This window comes from Astyanax mexicanus, unplaced genomic scaffold, assembly GCF_023375975.1.
Source record: "Astyanax mexicanus isolate ESR-SI-001 unplaced genomic scaffold, AstMex3_surface scaffold_36, whole genome shotgun sequence".
Classification (NCBI taxonomy): Eukaryota; Metazoa; Chordata; class Actinopteri; order Characiformes; family Acestrorhamphidae; genus Astyanax; species Astyanax mexicanus.
Genome location: NW_026040046.1, coordinates 440,001 through 455,000, shown reverse-complemented (window position 1 = coordinate 455,000; position 15,000 = coordinate 440,001). Strand labels below are relative to the sequence as shown.

At 46.5% G+C, this 15,000-nt stretch overlaps 62 non-coding genes and 4 pseudogenes across 62 annotated transcripts in view; all 66 read right to left on the bottom strand.

Annotated features, from left to right (window-relative positions):
• The window catches only part of LOC125791255 (5S ribosomal RNA), a 119-nt gene extending 54 nt beyond the window's left edge, over window positions 1–65 (bottom strand). The window contains exon 1 of the ribosomal RNA XR_007430981.1: window positions 1–65. This exon is cut by the window's left edge and continues 54 nt beyond it. This is a non-coding gene — a ribosomal RNA (5S ribosomal RNA).
• Window positions 66–175: 110 nt separating this feature from the next.
• LOC125792418 (5S ribosomal RNA) lies at window positions 176–294 on the bottom strand. The gene has a single exon (XR_007432149.1). It is a non-coding gene; the product is annotated as a 5S ribosomal RNA (ribosomal RNA).
• Window positions 295–404: 110 nt separating this feature from the next.
• LOC125792080 (5S ribosomal RNA) lies at window positions 405–523 on the bottom strand. Its single transcript, XR_007431812.1, has one exon. It is a non-coding gene; the product is annotated as a 5S ribosomal RNA (ribosomal RNA).
• A 110-nt stretch (window positions 524–633) lies between these two features.
• Window positions 634–752, bottom strand: LOC125792113 (5S ribosomal RNA). Its single transcript, XR_007431845.1, has one exon. It is a non-coding gene; the product is annotated as a 5S ribosomal RNA (ribosomal RNA).
• Window positions 753–862: 110 nt separating this feature from the next.
• LOC125792185 (5S ribosomal RNA) lies at window positions 863–981 on the bottom strand. Its single transcript, XR_007431917.1, has one exon. It is a non-coding gene; the product is annotated as a 5S ribosomal RNA (ribosomal RNA).
• Window positions 982–1,091: 110 nt separating this feature from the next.
• LOC125792417 (5S ribosomal RNA) lies at window positions 1,092–1,210 on the bottom strand. The gene has a single exon (XR_007432148.1). It is a non-coding gene; the product is annotated as a 5S ribosomal RNA (ribosomal RNA).
• A 110-nt stretch (window positions 1,211–1,320) lies between these two features.
• LOC125791254 (5S ribosomal RNA) lies at window positions 1,321–1,439 on the bottom strand. Its single transcript, XR_007430980.1, has one exon. It is a non-coding gene; the product is annotated as a 5S ribosomal RNA (ribosomal RNA).
• Window positions 1,440–1,549: 110 nt separating this feature from the next.
• On the bottom strand, window positions 1,550–1,668 carry LOC125792112 (5S ribosomal RNA). Its single transcript, XR_007431844.1, has one exon. It is a non-coding gene; the product is annotated as a 5S ribosomal RNA (ribosomal RNA).
• A 110-nt stretch (window positions 1,669–1,778) lies between these two features.
• On the bottom strand, window positions 1,779–1,897 carry LOC125791757 (5S ribosomal RNA). The gene has a single exon (XR_007431489.1). It is a non-coding gene; the product is annotated as a 5S ribosomal RNA (ribosomal RNA).
• A 110-nt stretch (window positions 1,898–2,007) lies between these two features.
• LOC125792322 (5S ribosomal RNA) lies at window positions 2,008–2,126 on the bottom strand. The gene has a single exon (XR_007432054.1). It is a non-coding gene; the product is annotated as a 5S ribosomal RNA (ribosomal RNA).
• Window positions 2,127–2,236: 110 nt separating this feature from the next.
• On the bottom strand, window positions 2,237–2,355 carry LOC125791253 (5S ribosomal RNA). Its single transcript, XR_007430979.1, has one exon. It is a non-coding gene; the product is annotated as a 5S ribosomal RNA (ribosomal RNA).
• A 110-nt stretch (window positions 2,356–2,465) lies between these two features.
• On the bottom strand, window positions 2,466–2,584 carry LOC125792465 (5S ribosomal RNA). Its single transcript, XR_007432198.1, has one exon. It is a non-coding gene; the product is annotated as a 5S ribosomal RNA (ribosomal RNA).
• A 110-nt stretch (window positions 2,585–2,694) lies between these two features.
• On the bottom strand, window positions 2,695–2,813 carry LOC125792079 (5S ribosomal RNA). Its single transcript, XR_007431811.1, has one exon. It is a non-coding gene; the product is annotated as a 5S ribosomal RNA (ribosomal RNA).
• Window positions 2,814–2,923: 110 nt separating this feature from the next.
• LOC125791251 (5S ribosomal RNA) lies at window positions 2,924–3,042 on the bottom strand. The gene has a single exon (XR_007430977.1). It is a non-coding gene; the product is annotated as a 5S ribosomal RNA (ribosomal RNA).
• Window positions 3,043–3,152: 110 nt separating this feature from the next.
• On the bottom strand, window positions 3,153–3,271 carry LOC125791250 (5S ribosomal RNA). The gene has a single exon (XR_007430976.1). It is a non-coding gene; the product is annotated as a 5S ribosomal RNA (ribosomal RNA).
• Window positions 3,272–3,381: 110 nt separating this feature from the next.
• On the bottom strand, window positions 3,382–3,500 carry LOC125791249 (5S ribosomal RNA). The gene has a single exon (XR_007430975.1). It is a non-coding gene; the product is annotated as a 5S ribosomal RNA (ribosomal RNA).
• A 110-nt stretch (window positions 3,501–3,610) lies between these two features.
• LOC125791745 (5S ribosomal RNA) lies at window positions 3,611–3,729 on the bottom strand. The gene has a single exon (XR_007431477.1). It is a non-coding gene; the product is annotated as a 5S ribosomal RNA (ribosomal RNA).
• Window positions 3,730–3,839: 110 nt separating this feature from the next.
• On the bottom strand, window positions 3,840–3,958 carry LOC125791248 (5S ribosomal RNA). Its single transcript, XR_007430974.1, has one exon. It is a non-coding gene; the product is annotated as a 5S ribosomal RNA (ribosomal RNA).
• A 110-nt stretch (window positions 3,959–4,068) lies between these two features.
• On the bottom strand, window positions 4,069–4,187 carry LOC125792414 (5S ribosomal RNA). Its single transcript, XR_007432146.1, has one exon. It is a non-coding gene; the product is annotated as a 5S ribosomal RNA (ribosomal RNA).
• Window positions 4,188–4,297: 110 nt separating this feature from the next.
• On the bottom strand, window positions 4,298–4,416 carry LOC125791247 (5S ribosomal RNA). Its single transcript, XR_007430973.1, has one exon. It is a non-coding gene; the product is annotated as a 5S ribosomal RNA (ribosomal RNA).
• Window positions 4,417–4,526: 110 nt separating this feature from the next.
• LOC125791246 (5S ribosomal RNA) lies at window positions 4,527–4,645 on the bottom strand. The gene has a single exon (XR_007430972.1). It is a non-coding gene; the product is annotated as a 5S ribosomal RNA (ribosomal RNA).
• A 110-nt stretch (window positions 4,646–4,755) lies between these two features.
• LOC125791245 (5S ribosomal RNA) lies at window positions 4,756–4,874 on the bottom strand. Its single transcript, XR_007430971.1, has one exon. It is a non-coding gene; the product is annotated as a 5S ribosomal RNA (ribosomal RNA).
• A 110-nt stretch (window positions 4,875–4,984) lies between these two features.
• LOC125791244 (5S ribosomal RNA) lies at window positions 4,985–5,103 on the bottom strand. The gene has a single exon (XR_007430970.1). It is a non-coding gene; the product is annotated as a 5S ribosomal RNA (ribosomal RNA).
• Window positions 5,104–5,213: 110 nt separating this feature from the next.
• LOC125792413 (5S ribosomal RNA) lies at window positions 5,214–5,332 on the bottom strand. Its single transcript, XR_007432145.1, has one exon. It is a non-coding gene; the product is annotated as a 5S ribosomal RNA (ribosomal RNA).
• Window positions 5,333–5,442: 110 nt separating this feature from the next.
• LOC125792337 (5S ribosomal RNA) lies at window positions 5,443–5,561 on the bottom strand. The gene has a single exon (XR_007432069.1). It is a non-coding gene; the product is annotated as a 5S ribosomal RNA (ribosomal RNA).
• A 110-nt stretch (window positions 5,562–5,671) lies between these two features.
• On the bottom strand, window positions 5,672–5,790 carry LOC125791864 (5S ribosomal RNA). Its single transcript, XR_007431596.1, has one exon. It is a non-coding gene; the product is annotated as a 5S ribosomal RNA (ribosomal RNA).
• A 110-nt stretch (window positions 5,791–5,900) lies between these two features.
• Window positions 5,901–6,019, bottom strand: LOC125791243 (5S ribosomal RNA). Its single transcript, XR_007430969.1, has one exon. It is a non-coding gene; the product is annotated as a 5S ribosomal RNA (ribosomal RNA).
• Window positions 6,020–6,129: 110 nt separating this feature from the next.
• LOC125791242 (5S ribosomal RNA) lies at window positions 6,130–6,248 on the bottom strand. Its single transcript, XR_007430968.1, has one exon. It is a non-coding gene; the product is annotated as a 5S ribosomal RNA (ribosomal RNA).
• Window positions 6,249–6,358: 110 nt separating this feature from the next.
• Window positions 6,359–6,477, bottom strand: LOC125791744 (5S ribosomal RNA). Its single transcript, XR_007431476.1, has one exon. It is a non-coding gene; the product is annotated as a 5S ribosomal RNA (ribosomal RNA).
• Window positions 6,478–6,587: 110 nt separating this feature from the next.
• Window positions 6,588–6,706, bottom strand: LOC125791240 (5S ribosomal RNA). The gene has a single exon (XR_007430966.1). It is a non-coding gene; the product is annotated as a 5S ribosomal RNA (ribosomal RNA).
• Window positions 6,707–6,816: 110 nt separating this feature from the next.
• Window positions 6,817–6,935, bottom strand: LOC125792412 (5S ribosomal RNA). The gene has a single exon (XR_007432144.1). It is a non-coding gene; the product is annotated as a 5S ribosomal RNA (ribosomal RNA).
• A 110-nt stretch (window positions 6,936–7,045) lies between these two features.
• Window positions 7,046–7,164, bottom strand: LOC125791239 (5S ribosomal RNA). Its single transcript, XR_007430965.1, has one exon. It is a non-coding gene; the product is annotated as a 5S ribosomal RNA (ribosomal RNA).
• A 110-nt stretch (window positions 7,165–7,274) lies between these two features.
• LOC125792791 (5S ribosomal RNA) lies at window positions 7,275–7,383 on the bottom strand (annotated as a pseudogene).
• Window positions 7,384–7,493: 110 nt separating this feature from the next.
• Window positions 7,494–7,612, bottom strand: LOC125791238 (5S ribosomal RNA). Its single transcript, XR_007430964.1, has one exon. It is a non-coding gene; the product is annotated as a 5S ribosomal RNA (ribosomal RNA).
• Window positions 7,613–7,722: 110 nt separating this feature from the next.
• Window positions 7,723–7,841, bottom strand: LOC125791237 (5S ribosomal RNA). The gene has a single exon (XR_007430963.1). It is a non-coding gene; the product is annotated as a 5S ribosomal RNA (ribosomal RNA).
• Window positions 7,842–7,951: 110 nt separating this feature from the next.
• LOC125791236 (5S ribosomal RNA) lies at window positions 7,952–8,070 on the bottom strand. Its single transcript, XR_007430962.1, has one exon. It is a non-coding gene; the product is annotated as a 5S ribosomal RNA (ribosomal RNA).
• Window positions 8,071–8,180: 110 nt separating this feature from the next.
• Window positions 8,181–8,299, bottom strand: LOC125791743 (5S ribosomal RNA). Its single transcript, XR_007431475.1, has one exon. It is a non-coding gene; the product is annotated as a 5S ribosomal RNA (ribosomal RNA).
• Window positions 8,300–8,409: 110 nt separating this feature from the next.
• Window positions 8,410–8,528, bottom strand: LOC125791235 (5S ribosomal RNA). The gene has a single exon (XR_007430961.1). It is a non-coding gene; the product is annotated as a 5S ribosomal RNA (ribosomal RNA).
• A 110-nt stretch (window positions 8,529–8,638) lies between these two features.
• LOC125792411 (5S ribosomal RNA) lies at window positions 8,639–8,757 on the bottom strand. The gene has a single exon (XR_007432143.1). It is a non-coding gene; the product is annotated as a 5S ribosomal RNA (ribosomal RNA).
• Window positions 8,758–8,867: 110 nt separating this feature from the next.
• Window positions 8,868–8,986, bottom strand: LOC125791234 (5S ribosomal RNA). The gene has a single exon (XR_007430960.1). It is a non-coding gene; the product is annotated as a 5S ribosomal RNA (ribosomal RNA).
• A 110-nt stretch (window positions 8,987–9,096) lies between these two features.
• Window positions 9,097–9,225, bottom strand: LOC125792683 (5S ribosomal RNA; annotated as a pseudogene).
• A 110-nt stretch (window positions 9,226–9,335) lies between these two features.
• LOC125791985 (5S ribosomal RNA) lies at window positions 9,336–9,454 on the bottom strand. Its single transcript, XR_007431717.1, has one exon. It is a non-coding gene; the product is annotated as a 5S ribosomal RNA (ribosomal RNA).
• Window positions 9,455–9,564: 110 nt separating this feature from the next.
• On the bottom strand, window positions 9,565–9,683 carry LOC125792684 (5S ribosomal RNA; annotated as a pseudogene).
• A 110-nt stretch (window positions 9,684–9,793) lies between these two features.
• LOC125791233 (5S ribosomal RNA) lies at window positions 9,794–9,912 on the bottom strand. The gene has a single exon (XR_007430959.1). It is a non-coding gene; the product is annotated as a 5S ribosomal RNA (ribosomal RNA).
• A 110-nt stretch (window positions 9,913–10,022) lies between these two features.
• On the bottom strand, window positions 10,023–10,141 carry LOC125791232 (5S ribosomal RNA). The gene has a single exon (XR_007430958.1). It is a non-coding gene; the product is annotated as a 5S ribosomal RNA (ribosomal RNA).
• A 110-nt stretch (window positions 10,142–10,251) lies between these two features.
• On the bottom strand, window positions 10,252–10,370 carry LOC125791231 (5S ribosomal RNA). The gene has a single exon (XR_007430957.1). It is a non-coding gene; the product is annotated as a 5S ribosomal RNA (ribosomal RNA).
• A 110-nt stretch (window positions 10,371–10,480) lies between these two features.
• On the bottom strand, window positions 10,481–10,599 carry LOC125791229 (5S ribosomal RNA). Its single transcript, XR_007430955.1, has one exon. It is a non-coding gene; the product is annotated as a 5S ribosomal RNA (ribosomal RNA).
• Window positions 10,600–10,709: 110 nt separating this feature from the next.
• LOC125791228 (5S ribosomal RNA) lies at window positions 10,710–10,828 on the bottom strand. Its single transcript, XR_007430954.1, has one exon. It is a non-coding gene; the product is annotated as a 5S ribosomal RNA (ribosomal RNA).
• Window positions 10,829–10,938: 110 nt separating this feature from the next.
• On the bottom strand, window positions 10,939–11,057 carry LOC125791826 (5S ribosomal RNA). The gene has a single exon (XR_007431558.1). It is a non-coding gene; the product is annotated as a 5S ribosomal RNA (ribosomal RNA).
• Window positions 11,058–11,167: 110 nt separating this feature from the next.
• On the bottom strand, window positions 11,168–11,286 carry LOC125792570 (5S ribosomal RNA). The gene has a single exon (XR_007432302.1). It is a non-coding gene; the product is annotated as a 5S ribosomal RNA (ribosomal RNA).
• Window positions 11,287–11,396: 110 nt separating this feature from the next.
• LOC125792708 (5S ribosomal RNA) lies at window positions 11,397–11,505 on the bottom strand (annotated as a pseudogene).
• Window positions 11,506–11,615: 110 nt separating this feature from the next.
• LOC125792140 (5S ribosomal RNA) lies at window positions 11,616–11,734 on the bottom strand. Its single transcript, XR_007431872.1, has one exon. It is a non-coding gene; the product is annotated as a 5S ribosomal RNA (ribosomal RNA).
• Window positions 11,735–11,844: 110 nt separating this feature from the next.
• LOC125791227 (5S ribosomal RNA) lies at window positions 11,845–11,963 on the bottom strand. Its single transcript, XR_007430953.1, has one exon. It is a non-coding gene; the product is annotated as a 5S ribosomal RNA (ribosomal RNA).
• Window positions 11,964–12,073: 110 nt separating this feature from the next.
• On the bottom strand, window positions 12,074–12,192 carry LOC125791226 (5S ribosomal RNA). Its single transcript, XR_007430952.1, has one exon. It is a non-coding gene; the product is annotated as a 5S ribosomal RNA (ribosomal RNA).
• Window positions 12,193–12,302: 110 nt separating this feature from the next.
• Window positions 12,303–12,421, bottom strand: LOC125792525 (5S ribosomal RNA). Its single transcript, XR_007432257.1, has one exon. It is a non-coding gene; the product is annotated as a 5S ribosomal RNA (ribosomal RNA).
• Window positions 12,422–12,531: 110 nt separating this feature from the next.
• Window positions 12,532–12,650, bottom strand: LOC125792480 (5S ribosomal RNA). The gene has a single exon (XR_007432213.1). It is a non-coding gene; the product is annotated as a 5S ribosomal RNA (ribosomal RNA).
• Window positions 12,651–12,760: 110 nt separating this feature from the next.
• On the bottom strand, window positions 12,761–12,879 carry LOC125791727 (5S ribosomal RNA). The gene has a single exon (XR_007431459.1). It is a non-coding gene; the product is annotated as a 5S ribosomal RNA (ribosomal RNA).
• Window positions 12,880–12,989: 110 nt separating this feature from the next.
• Window positions 12,990–13,108, bottom strand: LOC125792630 (5S ribosomal RNA). The gene has a single exon (XR_007432349.1). It is a non-coding gene; the product is annotated as a 5S ribosomal RNA (ribosomal RNA).
• A 110-nt stretch (window positions 13,109–13,218) lies between these two features.
• On the bottom strand, window positions 13,219–13,337 carry LOC125791225 (5S ribosomal RNA). Its single transcript, XR_007430951.1, has one exon. It is a non-coding gene; the product is annotated as a 5S ribosomal RNA (ribosomal RNA).
• A 110-nt stretch (window positions 13,338–13,447) lies between these two features.
• On the bottom strand, window positions 13,448–13,566 carry LOC125791621 (5S ribosomal RNA). Its single transcript, XR_007431347.1, has one exon. It is a non-coding gene; the product is annotated as a 5S ribosomal RNA (ribosomal RNA).
• Window positions 13,567–13,676: 110 nt separating this feature from the next.
• On the bottom strand, window positions 13,677–13,795 carry LOC125791224 (5S ribosomal RNA). Its single transcript, XR_007430950.1, has one exon. It is a non-coding gene; the product is annotated as a 5S ribosomal RNA (ribosomal RNA).
• Window positions 13,796–13,905: 110 nt separating this feature from the next.
• LOC125791223 (5S ribosomal RNA) lies at window positions 13,906–14,024 on the bottom strand. Its single transcript, XR_007430949.1, has one exon. It is a non-coding gene; the product is annotated as a 5S ribosomal RNA (ribosomal RNA).
• A 110-nt stretch (window positions 14,025–14,134) lies between these two features.
• On the bottom strand, window positions 14,135–14,253 carry LOC125791222 (5S ribosomal RNA). Its single transcript, XR_007430948.1, has one exon. It is a non-coding gene; the product is annotated as a 5S ribosomal RNA (ribosomal RNA).
• A 110-nt stretch (window positions 14,254–14,363) lies between these two features.
• Window positions 14,364–14,482, bottom strand: LOC125791221 (5S ribosomal RNA). The gene has a single exon (XR_007430947.1). It is a non-coding gene; the product is annotated as a 5S ribosomal RNA (ribosomal RNA).
• Window positions 14,483–14,592: 110 nt separating this feature from the next.
• On the bottom strand, window positions 14,593–14,711 carry LOC125792026 (5S ribosomal RNA). Its single transcript, XR_007431758.1, has one exon. It is a non-coding gene; the product is annotated as a 5S ribosomal RNA (ribosomal RNA).
• Window positions 14,712–14,821: 110 nt separating this feature from the next.
• LOC125792583 (5S ribosomal RNA) lies at window positions 14,822–14,940 on the bottom strand. Its single transcript, XR_007432315.1, has one exon. It is a non-coding gene; the product is annotated as a 5S ribosomal RNA (ribosomal RNA).
• Between the last annotated feature and the right edge of the window lie 60 nt (window positions 14,941–15,000).

Here is a 15,000-nt window from a genome sequence, read left to right as displayed (position 1 = left end):
CAAACCCTGCTTAGCTTCCGAGATCAGACGAGATCGGGCGTTCTCAGGGTAGTGTGACCGTAAGCCATTGCAGAGCTCTCATCAAGACTACTTATGCAACTTCATCTATGTTGGGTTTCAGATAACAAACTAGTAATGTATAACAAGACCATGGTAATGGAAGCAAGAGGGGAAAAGCTTACAGCACCTGGTATTCCCAGGTGGTCTCCCATCCAAGTACTAACCAGGCCAAACCCTGCTTAGCTTCTGAGATCAGACGAGATCGGGCGTTCTCAGGGTAGTGTGACCGCAAGCCATTGCAGAGCTCTCATCAAGACTACTTATGCAACTTCATCTATGTTGGGTTTCAGATAACAAACTAGTAATGTCTAACAAGACCATGGTAATGGAAGCAAGAGGGGAAAAGCTTACAGCACCTGGTATTCCCAGGTGGTCTCCCATCCAAGTACTAAGCAGGCCAAACCCTGCTTAGCTTCCGAGATCAGACGAGATCGGGCGTTCTCAGGGTAGTGTGACCGTAAGCCATTGCAGAGCTCTCATCAAGACTACTTATGCAACTTCATCTATGTTGGGTTTCAGATAACAAACTAGTAATGTATAACAAGACCATGGTAATGGAAGCAAGAGGGGAAAAGCTTACAGCACCTGGTATTCCCAGGTGGTCTCCCATCCAAGTACTAACCAGGCCAAACCCTGCTTAGCTTCCGAGATCAGACAAGATCGGGCGTTCTCAGGGTAGTGTGACCGTAAGCCATTGCAGAGCTCTCATCAAGACTACTTATGCAACTTCATCTATGTTGGGTTTCAGATAACAAACTAGTAATGTATAACAAGACCATGGTAATGGAAGCAAGAGGGGAAAAGCTTACAGCACCTGGTATTCCCAGGTGGTCTCCCATCCAAGTACTAACCAGGCCAAACCCTGTTTAGCTTCCGAGATCAGACGAAATCGGGCGTTCTCAGGGTAGTGTGACCGTAAGCCATTGCAGAGCTCTCATCAAGACTACTTATGCAACTTCATCTATGTTGGGTTTTAGATAACAAACTAGTAATGTATAACAAGACCATGGTAATGGAAGCAAGAGGGGAAAAGCTTACAGCACCTGGTATTCCCAGGTGGTCTCCCATCCAAGTACTAACCAGGCCAAACCCTGCTTAGCTTCTGAGATCAGACGAGATCGGGCGTTCTCAGGGTAGTGTGACCGCAAGCCATTGCAGAGCTCTCATCAAGACTACTTATGCAACTTCATCTATGTTGGGTTTTAGATAACAAACTAGTAATGTATAACAAGACCATGGTAATGGAAGCAAGAGGGGAAAAGCTTACAGCACCTGGTATTCCCAGGTGGTCTCCCATCCAAGTACTAACCAGGCCAAACCCTGCTTAGCTTCCGAGATCAGACGAGATCGGGCGTTCTCAGGGTAGTGTGACCGTAAGCCATTGCAGAGCTCTCATCAAGACTACTTATGCAACTTCATCTATGTTGGGTTTCAGATAACAAACTAGTAATGTATAACAAGACCATGGTAATGGAAGCAAGAGGGGAAAAGCTTACAGCACCTGGTATTCCCAGGTGGTCTCCCATCCAAGTACTAACCAGGCCAAACCCTGCTTAGCTTCCGAGATCAGACAAGATCGGGCGTTCTCAGGGTAGTGTGACCGTAAGCCATTGCAGAGCTCTCATCAAGACTACTTATGCAACTTCATCTATGTTGGGTTTCAGATAACAAACTAGTAATGTATAACAAGACCATGGTAATGGAAGCAAGAGGGGAAAAGCTTACAGCACCTGATATTCCCAGGTGGTCTCCCATCCAAGTACTAACCAGGCCAAACCCTGCTTAGCTTCCGAGATCAGACGAGATCGGGCGTTCTCAGGGTAGTGTGACCGTAAGCCATTGCAGAGCAATCATCAAGACTACTTATGCAACTTCATCTATGTTGGGTTTCAGATAACAAACTAGTAATGTATAACAAGACCATGGTAATGGAAGCAAGAGGGGAAAAGCTTACAGCACCTGGTATTCCCAGGTGGTCTCCCATCCAAGTACTAACCAGGCCAAACCCTGCTTAGCTTCGGAGATCAGACGAGATCGGGCGTTCTCAGGGTAGTGTGACCGTAAGCCATTGCAGAGCTCTCATCAAGACTACTTATGCAACTTCATCTATGTTGGGTTTCAGATAACAAACTAGTAATGTATAACAAGACCATGATAATGGAAGCAAGAGGGGAAAAGCTTACAGCACCTGGTATTCCCAGGTGGTCTCCCATCCAAGTACTAACCAGGCCAAACCCTGCTTAGCTTCCGAGATCAGACGAGATCGGGCGTTCTCAGGGTAGTGTGACCGTAAGCCATTGCAGAGCTCTCATCAAGACTACTTATGCAACTTCATCTATGTTGGGTTTCAGATAACAAACTAGTAATGTATAACAAGACCATGGTAATGGAAGCAAGAGGGGAAAAGCTTACAGCACCTGGTATTCCCAGGTGGTCTCCCATCCAAGTACTAACCAGGCCAAACCCTGCTTAGCTTCCGAGATCAGACCAGATCGGGCATTCTCAGGGTAGTGTGACCGTAAGCCATTGCAGAGCTCTCATCAAGACTACTTATGCAACTTCATCTATGTTGGGTTTCAGATAACAAACTAGTAATGTATAACAAGACCATGGTAAAGGAAGCAAGAGGGGAAAAGCTTACAGCACCTGGTATTCCCAGGTGGTCTCCCATCCAAGTACTAAGCAGGCCAAACCCTGCTTAGCTTCCGAGATCAGACGAGATCGGGCGTTCTCAGGGTAGTGTGACCGTAAGCCATTGCAGAGCTCTCATCAAGACTACTTATGCAACTTCATCTATGTTGGGTTTCAGATAACAAACTAGTAATGTATAACAAGACCATTGTAATGGAAGCAAGAGGGGAAAAGCTTACAGCACCTGGTATTCCCAGGTGGTCTCCCATCCAAGTACTAACCAGGCCAAACCCTGCTTAGCTTCCGAGATCAGACGAGATCGGGCGTTCTCAGGGTAGTGTGACCGTAAGCCATTGCAGAGCTCTCATCAAGACTACTTATGCAACTTCATCTATGTTGGGTTTCAGATAACAAACTAGTAATGTATAACAAGACCATGGTAATGGAAGCAAGAGGGGAAAAGCTTACAGCACCTGGTATTCCCAGGTGGTCTCCCATCCAAGTACTAACCAGGCCAAACCCTGCTTAGCTTCCGAGATCAGACGAGATCGGGCGTTCTCAGGGTAGTGTGACCGTAAGCCATTGCAGAGCTCTCATCAAGACTACTTATGCAACTTCATCTATGTTGGGTTTCAGATAACAAACTAGTAATGTATAACAAGACCATGGTAATGGAAGCAAGAGGGGAAAAGCTTACAGCACCTGGTATTCCCAGGTGGTCTCCCATCCAAGTACTAACCAGGCCAAACCCTGCTTAGCTTCCGAGATCAGACGAGATCGGGCGTTCTCAGGGTAGTGTGACCGTAAGCCATTGCAGAGCTCTCATCAAGACTACTTATGCAACTTCATCTATGTTGGGTTTCAGATAACAAACTAGTAATGTATAACAAGACCATGGTAATGGAAGCAAGAGGGGAAAAGCTTACAGCACCTGGTATTCCCAGGTGGTCTCCCATCCAAGTACTAACCAGGCCAAACCCTGTTTAGCTTCCGAGATCAGACGAGATCGGGCGTTCTCAGGGTAGTGTGACCGTAAGCCATTGCAGAGCTCTCATCAAGACTACTTATGCAACTTCATCTATGTTGGGTTTCAGATAACAAACTAGTAATGTATAACAAGACCATGGTAATGGAAGCAAGAGGGGAAAAGCTTACAGCACCTGGTATTCCCAGGTGGTCTCCCATCCAAGTACTAACCAGGCCAAACCCTGCTTAGCTTCCGAGATCAGACGAGATCGGGCGTTCTCAGGGTAGTGTGACCGTAAGCCATTGCAGAGATCTCATCAAGACTACTTATGCAACTTCATCTATGTTGGGTTTCAGATAACAAACTAGTAATGTATAACAAGACCATGGTAATGGAAGCAAGAGGGGAAAAGCTTACAGCACCTGGTATTCCCAGGTGGTCTCCCATCCAAGTACTAACCAGGCCAAACCCTGCTTAGCTTCTGAGATCAGACGAGATCGGGCGTTCTCAGGGTAGTGTGACCGCAAGCCATTGCAGAGCTCTCATCAAGACTACTTATGCAACTTCATCTATGTTGGGTTTCAGATAACAAACTAGTAATGTCTAACAAGACCATGGTAATGGAAGCAAGAGGGGAAAAGCTTACAGCACCTGGTATTCCCAGGTGGTCTCCCATCCAAGTACTAACCAGGCCAAACCCTGCTTAGCTTCCGAGATCAGACGAGATCGGGCGTTCTCAGGGTAGTGTGACCGTAAGCCATTGCAGAGCTCTCATCAAGACTACTTATGCAACTTCATCTATGTTGGGTTTCAGATAACAAACTAGTAATGTATAACAAGACCATGGTAATGGAAGCAAGAGGGGAAAAGCTTACAGCACCTGGTATTCCCAGGTGGTCTCCCATCCAAGTACTAACCAGGCCAAACCCTGCTTAGCTTCCGAGATCAGACGAGATCGGGCGTTCTCAGGGTAGTGTGACCGTAAGCCATTGCAGAGCTCTCATCAAGACTACTTATGCAACTTCATCTATGTTGGGTTTCAGATAACAAACTAGTAATGTATAACAAGACCATGGTAATGGAAGCAAGAGGGGAAAAGCTTACAGCACCTGGTATTCCCAGGTGGTCTCCCATCCAAGTACTAACCAGGCCAAACCCTGCTTAGCTTCCGAGATCAGACGAGATCGGGCGTTCTCAGGGTAGTGTGACCGTAAGCCATTGCAGAGCTCTCATCAAGACTACTTATGCAACTTCATCTATGTTGGGTTTCAGATAACAAACTAGTAATGTATAACAAGACCATGGTAATGGAAGCAAGAGGGGAAAAGCTTACAGCACCTGGTATTCCCAGGTGGTCTCCCATCCAAGTACTAACCAGGCCAAACCCTGCTTAGCTTCCGAGATCAGACGAGATCGGGCGTTCTCAGGGTAGTGTGACCGTAAGCCATTGCAGAGATCTCATCAAGACTACTTATGCAACTTCATCTATGTTGGGTTTCAGATAACAAACTAGTAATGTATAACAAGACCATGGTAATGGAAGCAAGAGGGGAAAAGCTTACAGCACCTGGTATTCCCAGGTGGTCTCCCATCCAAGTACTAACCAGGCCAAACCCTGCTTAGCTTCTGAGATCAGACGAGATCGGGCGTTCTCAGGGTAGTGTGACCGCAAGCCATTGCAGAGCTCTCATCAAGACTACTTATGCAACTTCATCTATGTTGGGTTTCAGATAACAAACTAGTAATGTCTAACAAGACCATGGTAATGGAAGCAAGAGGGGAAAAGCTTACAGCACCTGGTATTCCCAGGTGGTCTCCCATCCAAGTACTAACCAGGCCAAACCCTGCTTAGCTTCCGAGATCAGACGAGATCGGGCGTTCTCAGGGTAGTGTGACCTTAAGCCATTGCAGAGCTCTCATCAAGACTACTTATGCAACTTCATCTATGTTGGGTTTCAGATAACAAACTAGTAATGTATAACAAGACCATGGTAATGGAAGCAAGAGGGGAAAAGCTTACAGCACCTGGTATTCCCAGGTGGTCTCCCATCCAAGTACTAACCAGGCCAAACCCTGCTTAGCTTCCGAGATCAGACGAGATCAGGCGTTCTCAGGGTAGTGTGACCGTAAGCCATTGCAGAGCTCTCATCAAGACTACTTATGCAACTTCATCTATGTTGGGTTTCAGATAACAAACTAGTAATGTATAACAAGACCATGGTAATGGAAGCAAGAGGGGAAAAGCTTACAGCACCTGGTATTCCCAGGTGGTCTCCCATCCAAGTACTAACCAGGCCAAACCCTGCTTAGCTTCCGAGATCAGACGAGATCGGGCGTTCTCAGGGTAGTGTGACCGTAAGCCATTGCAGAGCTCTCATCAAGACTACTTATGCAACTTCATCTATGTTGGGTTTCAGATAACAAACTAGTAATGTATAACAAGACCATGGTAATGGAAGCAAGAGGGGAAAAGCTTACAGCACCTGGTATTCCCAGGTGGTCTCCCATCCAAGTACTAACCAGGCCAAACCCTGCTTAGCTTCCGAGATCAGACGAGATCGGGCGTTCTCAGGGTAGTGTGACCGTAAGCCATTGCAGAGCTCTCATCAAGACTACTTATGCAACTTCATTTATGTTGGGTTTCAGATAACAAACTAGTAATGTATAACAAGACCATGGTAATGGAAGCAAGAGGGGAAAAGCTTACAGCACCTGGTATTCCCAGGTGGTCTCCCATCCAAGTACTAACCAGGCCAAACCCTGTTTAGCTTCCGAGATCAGACGAGATCGGGCGTTCTCAGGGTAGTGTGACCGTAAGCCATTGCAGAGCTCTCATCAAGACTACTTATGCAACTTCATCTATGTTGGGTTTCAGATAACAAACTAGTAATGTATAACAAGACCATGGTAATGGAAGCAAGAGGGGAAAAGCTTACAGCACCTGGTATTCCCAGGTGGTCTCCCATCCAAGTACTAACCAGGCCAAACCCTGCTTAGCTTCCGAGATCAGACGAGATCGGGCGTTCTCAGGGTAGTGTGACCGTAAGCCATTGCAGAGCTCTCATCAAGACTACTTATGCAACTTCATCTATGTTGGGTTTCAGATAACAAACTAGTAATGTATAACAAGACCATGGTAATGGAAGCAAGAGGGGAAAAGCTTACAGCACCTGGTATTCCCAGGTGGTCTCCCATCCAAGTACTAACCAGGCCAAACCCTGCTTAGCTTCTGAGATCAGACGAGATCGGGCGTTCTCAGGGTAGTGTGACCGCAAGCCATTGCAGAGCTCTCATCAAGACTACTTATGCAACTTCATCTATGTTGGGTTTCAGATAACAAACTAGTAATGTCTAACAAGACCATGGTAATGGAAGCAAGAGGGGAAAAGCTTACAGCACCTGGTATTCCCAGGTGGTCTCCCATCCAAGTACTAACCAGGCCAAACCCTGCTTAGCTTCCGAGATCAGACGAGATCGGGCGTTCTCAGGGTAGTGTGACCGTAAGCCATTGCAGAGCTCTCATCAAGACTACTTATGCAACTTCATCTATGTTGGGTTTCCGATAACAAACTAGTAATGTATAACAAGACCATGGTAATGGAAGCAAGAGGGGAAAAGCTTACAGCACCTGGTATTCCCAGGTGGTCTCCCATGCAAGTACTAACTAGGCCAAACCCTGCTTATCTTCCGAGATCAGGCGTTCTCAGGGTAGTGTGACCGTAAGCCATTGCAGAGCTCTCATCAAGACTACTTATGCAACTTCATCTATGTTGGGTTTCAGATAACAAACTAGTAATGTATAACAAGACCATGGTAATGGAAGCAAGAGGGGAAAAGCTTACAGCACCTGGTATTCCCAGGTGGTCTCCCATCCAAGTACTAACCAGGCCAAACCCTGCTTAGCTTCCGAGATCAGACGAGATCGGGCGTTCTCAGGGTAGTGTGACCGTAAGCCATTGCAGAGCTCTCATCAAGACTACTTATGCAACTTCATCTATGTTGGGTTTCAGATAACAAACTAGTAATGTATAACAAGACCATGGTAATGGAAGCAAGAGGGGAAAAGCTTACAGCACCTGGTATTCCCAGGTGGTCTCCCATCCAAGTACTAACCAGGCCAAACCCTGCTTAGCTTCCGAGATCAGACGAGATCGGGCGTTCTCAGGGTAGTGTGACCGTAAGCCATTGCAGAGCTCTCATCAAGACTACTTATGCAACTTCATCTATGTTGGGTTTCAGATAACAAACTAGTAATGTATAACAAGACCATGGTAATGGAAGCAAGAGGGGAAAAGCTTACAGCACCTGGTATTCCCAGGTGGTCTCCCATCCAAGTACTAACCAGGCCAAACCCTGCTTAGCTTCCGAGATCAGACGAGATCGGGCGTTCTCAGGGTAGTGTGACCGTAAGCCATTGCAGAGCTCTCATCAAGACTACTTATGCAACTTCATTTATGTTGGGTTTCAGATAACAAACTAGTAATGTATAACAAGACCATGGTAATGGAAGCAAGAGGGGAAAAGCTTACAGCACCTGGTATTCCCAGGTGGTCTCCCATCCAAGTACTAACCAGGCCAAACCCTGTTTAGCTTCCGAGATCAGACGAGATCGGGCGTTCTCAGGGTAGTGTGACCGTAAGCCATTGCAGAGCTCTCATCAAGACTACTTATGCAACTTCATCTATGTTGGGTTTCAGATAACAAACTAGTAATGTATAACAAGACCATGGTAATGGAAGCAAGAGGGGAAAAGCTTACAGCACCTGGTATTCCCAGGTGGTCTCCCATCCAAGTACTAACCAGGCCAAACCCTGCTTAGCTTCCGAGATCAGACGAGATCGGGCGTTCTCAGGGTAGTGTGACCGTAAGCCATTGCAGAGCTCTCATCAAGACTACTTATGCAACTTCATCTATGTTGGGTTTCAGATAACAAACTAGTAATGTATAACAAGACCATGGTAATGGAAGCAAGAGGGGAAAAGCTTACAGCACCTGGTATTCCCAGGTGGTCTCCCATCCAAGTACTAACCAGGCCAAACCCTGCTTAGCTTCTGAGATCAGACGAGATCGGGCGTTCTCAGGGTAGTGTGACCGCAAGCCATTGCAGAGCTCTCATCAAGACTACTTATGCAACTTCATCTATGTTGGGTTTCAGATAACAAACTAGTAATGTCTAACAAGACCATGGTAATGGAAGCAAGAGGGGAAAAGCTTACAGCACCTGGTATTCCCAGGTGGTCTCCCATCCAAGTACTAACCAGGCCAAACCCTGCTTAGCTTCCGAGATCAGACGAGATCGGGCGTTCTCAGGGTAGTGTGACCGTAAGCCATTGCAGAGCTCTCATCAAGACTACTTATGCAACTTCATCTATGTTGGGTTTCAGATAACAAACTAGTAATGTATAACAAGACCATGGTAATGGAAGCAAGAGGGGAAAAGCTTACAGCACCTGGTATTCCCAGGTGGTCTCCCATCCAAGTACTAACCAGGCCAAACCCTGCTTAGCTTCCAAGATCAGACGAGATCAGACGAGATCGGGCGTTCTCAGGGTAGTGTGACCGTAAGCCATTGCAGAGCTCTCATCAAGACTACTTATGCAACTTCATCTATGTTGGGTTTCAGATAACAAACTAGTAATGTATAACAAGACCATGGTAATGGAAGCAAGAGGGGAAAAGCTTACAGCACCTGGTATTCCCAGGTGGTCTCCCATCCAAGTACTAACCAGGCCAAACCCTGCTTAGCTTCCGAGATCAGACGAGATCGGGCGTTCTCAGGGTAGTGTGACCACAAGCCATTGCAGAGCTCTCATCAAGACTACTTATGCAACTTCATCTATGTTGGGTTTCAGATAACAAACTAGTAATGTATAACAAGACCATGGTAATGGAAGCAAGAGGGGAAAAGCTTACAGCACCTGGTATTCCCAGGTGGTCTCCCATCCAAGTACTAACAAGGCCAAACCATGCTTAGCTTCCGAGATCAGACGAGATCGGGCGTTCTCAGGGTAGTGTGACCACAAGCCATTGCAGAGCTCTCATCAAGACTACTTATGCAACTTCATCTATGTTGGGTTTCAGATAACAAACTAGTAATGTATAACAAGACCATGGTAATGGAAGCAAGAGGGGAAAAGCTTACAGCACCTGGTATTCCCAGGTGGTCTCCCATCCAAGTACTAACCAGGCCAAACCCTGCTTAGCTTCCGAGATCAGACGAGATCGGGCGTTCTCAGGGTAGTGTGACCGTAAGCCATTGCAGAACTCTCATCAAGACTACTTATGCAACTTCATCTATGTTGGGTCTCAGATAACAAACTAGTAATGTATAACAAGACCATTGTGATGGAAGCAAGAGGGGGAAAGCTTACAGCACCTGGTATTCCCAGGTGGTCTCCCATCCAAGTACTAACCAGGCCAAACCCTGCTTAGCTTCCGAGATCAGACGAGATCGGGCGTTCTCAGGGTAGTGTGACCGTAAGCCATTGCAGAGCTCTCATCAAGACTACTTATGCAACTTCATCTATGTTGGGTTTCAGATAACAAACTAGTAATGTATAACAAGACCATGGTAATGGAAGCAAGAGGGGAAAAGCTTACAGCACCTGGTATTCCCAGGTGGTCTCCCATCCAAGTACTAACCAGGCCAAACCCTGCTTAGCTTCCGAGATCAGACGAGATCGGGCGTTCTCAGGGTAGTGTGACCGTAAGCCATTGCAGAGCTCTCATCAAGACTACTTATGCAACTTCATCTATGTTGGGTTTCAGATAACAAACTAGTAATGTATAACAAGACCATGGTAATGGAAGCAAGAGGGGAAAAGCTTACAGCACCTGGTATTCCCAGGTGGTCTCCCATCCAAGTACTAACCAGGCCAAACCCTGCTTAGCTTCCGAGATCAGACGAGATCGGGCGTTCTCAGGGTAGTGTGACCGTAAGCCATTGCAGAGCTCTCATCAAGACTACTTATGCAACTTCATCTATGTTGGGTTTCAGATAACAAACTAGTAATGTATAACAAGACCATGGTAATGGAAGCAAGAGGGGAAAAGCTTACAGCACCTGGTATTCCCAGGTGGTCTCCCATCCAAGTACTAACCAGGCCAAACCCTGCTTAGCTTCCGAGATCAGACGAGATCGGGCGTTCTCAGGGTAGTGTGACCGTAAGCCATTGCAGAGCTCTCATCAAGACTACTTATGCAACTTCATCTATGTTGGGTTTCAGATAACAAACTAGTAATGTATAACAAGACCATGGTAATGGAAGCAAGAGGGGAAAAGCTTACAGCACCTGGTATTCCCAGGTGGTCTCCCATCCAAGTACTAACCAGGCCAAACCCTGCTTAGCTTCCGAGATCAGACGAGATCGAGCGTTCTCAGGGTAGTGTGACCGTAAGCCATTGCAGAGCTCTCATCAAGACTACTTATGCAACTTCATCTATGTTGGGTTTCAGATAACAAACTAGTAATGTATAACAAGACCATTGTAATGGAAGCAAGAGGGGAAAAGCTTACAGCACCTGGTATTCCCAGGTGGTCTCCCATCCAAGTACTAACCAGGCCAAACCCTGCTTAGCTTCCGAGATCAGACCAGATCGGGCGTTCTCAGGGTAGTGTGATCGTAAGCCATTGCAGAGCTCTCATCAAGACTACTTATGCAACTTCATCTATGTTGGGTTTCAGATAACAAACTAGTAATGTATAACAAGACCATGGTAATGGAAGCAAGAGGGGAAAAGCTTACAGCACCTGGTATTCCCAGGTGGTCTCCCATCCAAGTACTAACCAGGCCAAACCCTGCTTAGCTTCCGAGATCAGGCGTTCTCAGGGTAGTGTGACCGTAAGCCATTGCAGAGCTCTCATCAAGACTACTTATGCAACTTCATCTATGTTGGGTTTCAGATAACAAACTAGTAATGTATAACAAGACCATGGTAATGGAAGCAAGAGGGGAAAAGCTTACAGCACCTGGTATTCCCAGGTGGTCTCCCATCCAAGTACTAACCAGGCCAAACCCTGCTTAGCTTCCGATATCAGACGAGATCGGGCGTTCTCAGGGTAGTGTGACCGTAAGCCATTGCAGAGCTCTCATCAAGACTACTTATGCAACTTCATCTATGTTGGGTTTCAGATAACAAACTAGTAATGTATAACAAGACCATGGTAATGGAAGCAAGAGGGGAAAAGCTTACAGCACCTGGTATTCCCAGGTGGTCTCCCATCCAAGTACTAACCAGGCCAAACCCTGCTTAGCTTCCGAGATCAGACGAGATCGGGCGTTCTCAGGGTAGTGTGACCGTAAGCCATTGCAGAGCTCTCATCAAGACTACTTATGCAACTTCATCTATGTTGGGTTTCAGATAACAAACTAGTAATGTATAACAAGACCATGGTAATGGAAGCAAGAGGGGAAAAGCTTACAGCACCTGGTATTCCCAGGTGGTCTCCCATCCAAGTACTAACCAGGCCAAACCCTGCTTAGCTTCCGAGATCAGACGAGATCGGGCGTTCTCAGGGTAGTGTGACCGTAAGCCATTGCAGAGCTCTCATCAAGACTACTTATGCAACTTCATCTATGTTGGGTTTCAGATAACAAACTAGTAATGTATAACAAGACCATGGTAATGGAAGCAAGAGGGGAAAAGCTTACAGCACCTGGTATTCCCAGGTGGTCTCCCATCCAAGTACTAACCAGGTCAAACCCTGCTTAGCTTCCGAGATCAGACGAGATTGGGCGTTCTCAGGGTAGTGTGACCGTAAGCCATTGCAGAGCTCTCATCAAGACTACTTATGCAACTTCATCTATGTTGGGTTTCAGATAACAAACTAGTAATGTATAACAAGACCATGGTAATGGAAGCAAGAGGGGAAAAGCTTACAGCACCTGGTATTCCCAGGTGGTCTCCCATCCAAGTACTAATCAGGTCAAATCCTGCTTAGCTTCCGAGATCAGACGAGATCGGGCGTTCTCAGGGTAGTGTGACCGTAAGCCATTGCAGAGCTCTCATCAAGACTACTTATGCAACTTCATCTATGTTGGGTTTCAGATAACAAACTAGCAATGTATAACAAGACCATGGTAATGGAAGCAAGAGGGGAAAAGCTTACAGCACCTGGTATTCCCAGGTGGTCTCCCATCCAAGTACTAACCAGGCCAAACCCTGCTTAGCTTCCGAGATCAGACGAGATCGGGCGTTCTCAGGGTAGTGTGACCATAAGCCATTGCAGAGCTCTCATCAAGACTACTTATGCAACTTCATCTATGTTGGGTTTCAGATAACAAACTAGTAATGTATAACAAGACCATGGTAATGGAAGCAAGAGGGGAAAAGCTTACAGCACCTGGTATTCCCAGGTGGTCTCCCATCCAAGAACTAACCAGGCCAAACCCTGCTTAGCTTCCGAGATCAGACGAGATTGGGCGTTCTCAGGGTAGTGTGACCGTAAGCCATTGCAGAGCTCTCATCAAGACTACTTATGCAACTTCATCTATGTTGGGTTTCAGATAACAAACTAGTAATGTATAACAAGACCATGGTAATGGAAGCAAGAGGGGAAAAGCTTACAGCACCTGGTATTCCCAGGTGGTCTCCCATCCAAGTACTAACCAGGCCAAACCCTGCTTAGCTTCCGAGATCAGACGAGATCGGGCGTTCTCAGGGTAGTGTGACCGTAAGCCATTGCAGAGCTCTCATCAAGACTACTTATGCAACTTCATCTATGTTGGGTTTCAGATAACAAACTAGTAATGTATAACAAGACCATGGTAATGGAAGCAAGAGGGGAAAAGCTTACAGCACCTGGTATTCCCAGGGGGTCTCCCATCCAAGTACTAACCAGGCCAAACCCTGCTTAGCTTCCGAGATCAGACGAGATCGGGCGTTCTCAGGGTAGTGTGACCGTAAGCCATTGCAGAGCTCTCATCAAGACTACTTATGCAACTTCATCTATGTTGGGTTTCAGATAACAAACTAGTAATGTATAACAAGACCATGGTAATGGAAGCAAGAGGGGAAAAGCTTACAGCACCTGGTATTCCCAGGTGGTCTCCCATCCAAGTACTAACCAGGCCAAACCCTGCTTAGCTTCCGAGATCAGACGAGATCGGGCGTTCTCAGGGTAGTGTGACCGTAAGCCATTGCAGAGCTCTCATCAAGACTACTTATGCAACTTCATCTATGTTGGGTTTCAGATAACAAACTAGTAATGTATAACAAGACCATGGTAATGGAAGCAAGAGGGGAAAAGCTTACAGCACCTGGTATTCCCAGGTGGTCTCCCATCCAAGTACTAACCAGGCCAAACCCTGCTTAGCTTCCGAGATCAGACGAGATCGGGCGTTCTCAGGGTAGTGTGACCGTAAGCCATTGCAGAGCTCTCATCAAGACTACTTATGCAACTTCATCTATGTTGGGTTTCAGATAACAAACTAGTAATGTATAACAAGACCATGGTAATGGAAGCAAGAGGGGGAAAGCTTACAGCACCTGGTATTCCCAGGTGGTCTCCCATCCAAGTACTAACCAGGCCAAACCCTGCTTAGCTTCCGAGATCAGACGAGATCGGGCGTTCTCAGGGTAGTGTGACCGTAAGCCATTGCAGAGCTCTCATCAAGACTACTTATGCAACTTCATCTATGTTGGGTTTCAGATAACAAACTAGTAATGTATAACAAGACCATGGTAATGGAAGCAAGAGGGGAAAAGCTTACAGCACCTGGTATTCCCAGGTGGTCTCCCATCCAAGTACTAACCAGGCCAAACCCTGCTTAGCTTCCGAGATCAGACGAGATCGGGCGTTCTCAGGGTAGTGTGACCGTAAGCCATTGCAGAGCTCTCATCAAGACTACTTATGCAACTTCATCTATGTTGGGTTTCAGATAACAAACTAGTAATGTATAACAAGACCATGGTAATGGAAGCAAGAGGGGAAAAGCTTACAGCACCTGGTATTCCCAGGTGGTCTCCCATCCAAGTACTAACCAGGCCAAACCTTGCTTAGCTTCCGAGATCAGACGAGATCGGGCGTTCTCAGGGTAGTGTGACCGTAAGCCATTGCAAAGCTCTCATCAAGACTACTTATGCAACTTCATCTATGTTGGGTTTCAGATAACAAACTAGTAATGTATAACAAGACCATGGTAATGGAAGCAAGAGGGGAAAAGCTTACAGCACATGGTATTCCCAGGTGGTCTCCCATCCAAGTACTAACCAGGCCAAACCCTGCTTAGCTTCCGAGATCAGACGAGATCGGGCGTTCTCAGGGTAGTGTGACCGTAAGGCATTGCAGAGCTCTCATCAAGACTACTTATGAAACTTCATCTATGTTGGGTTTCAGATAA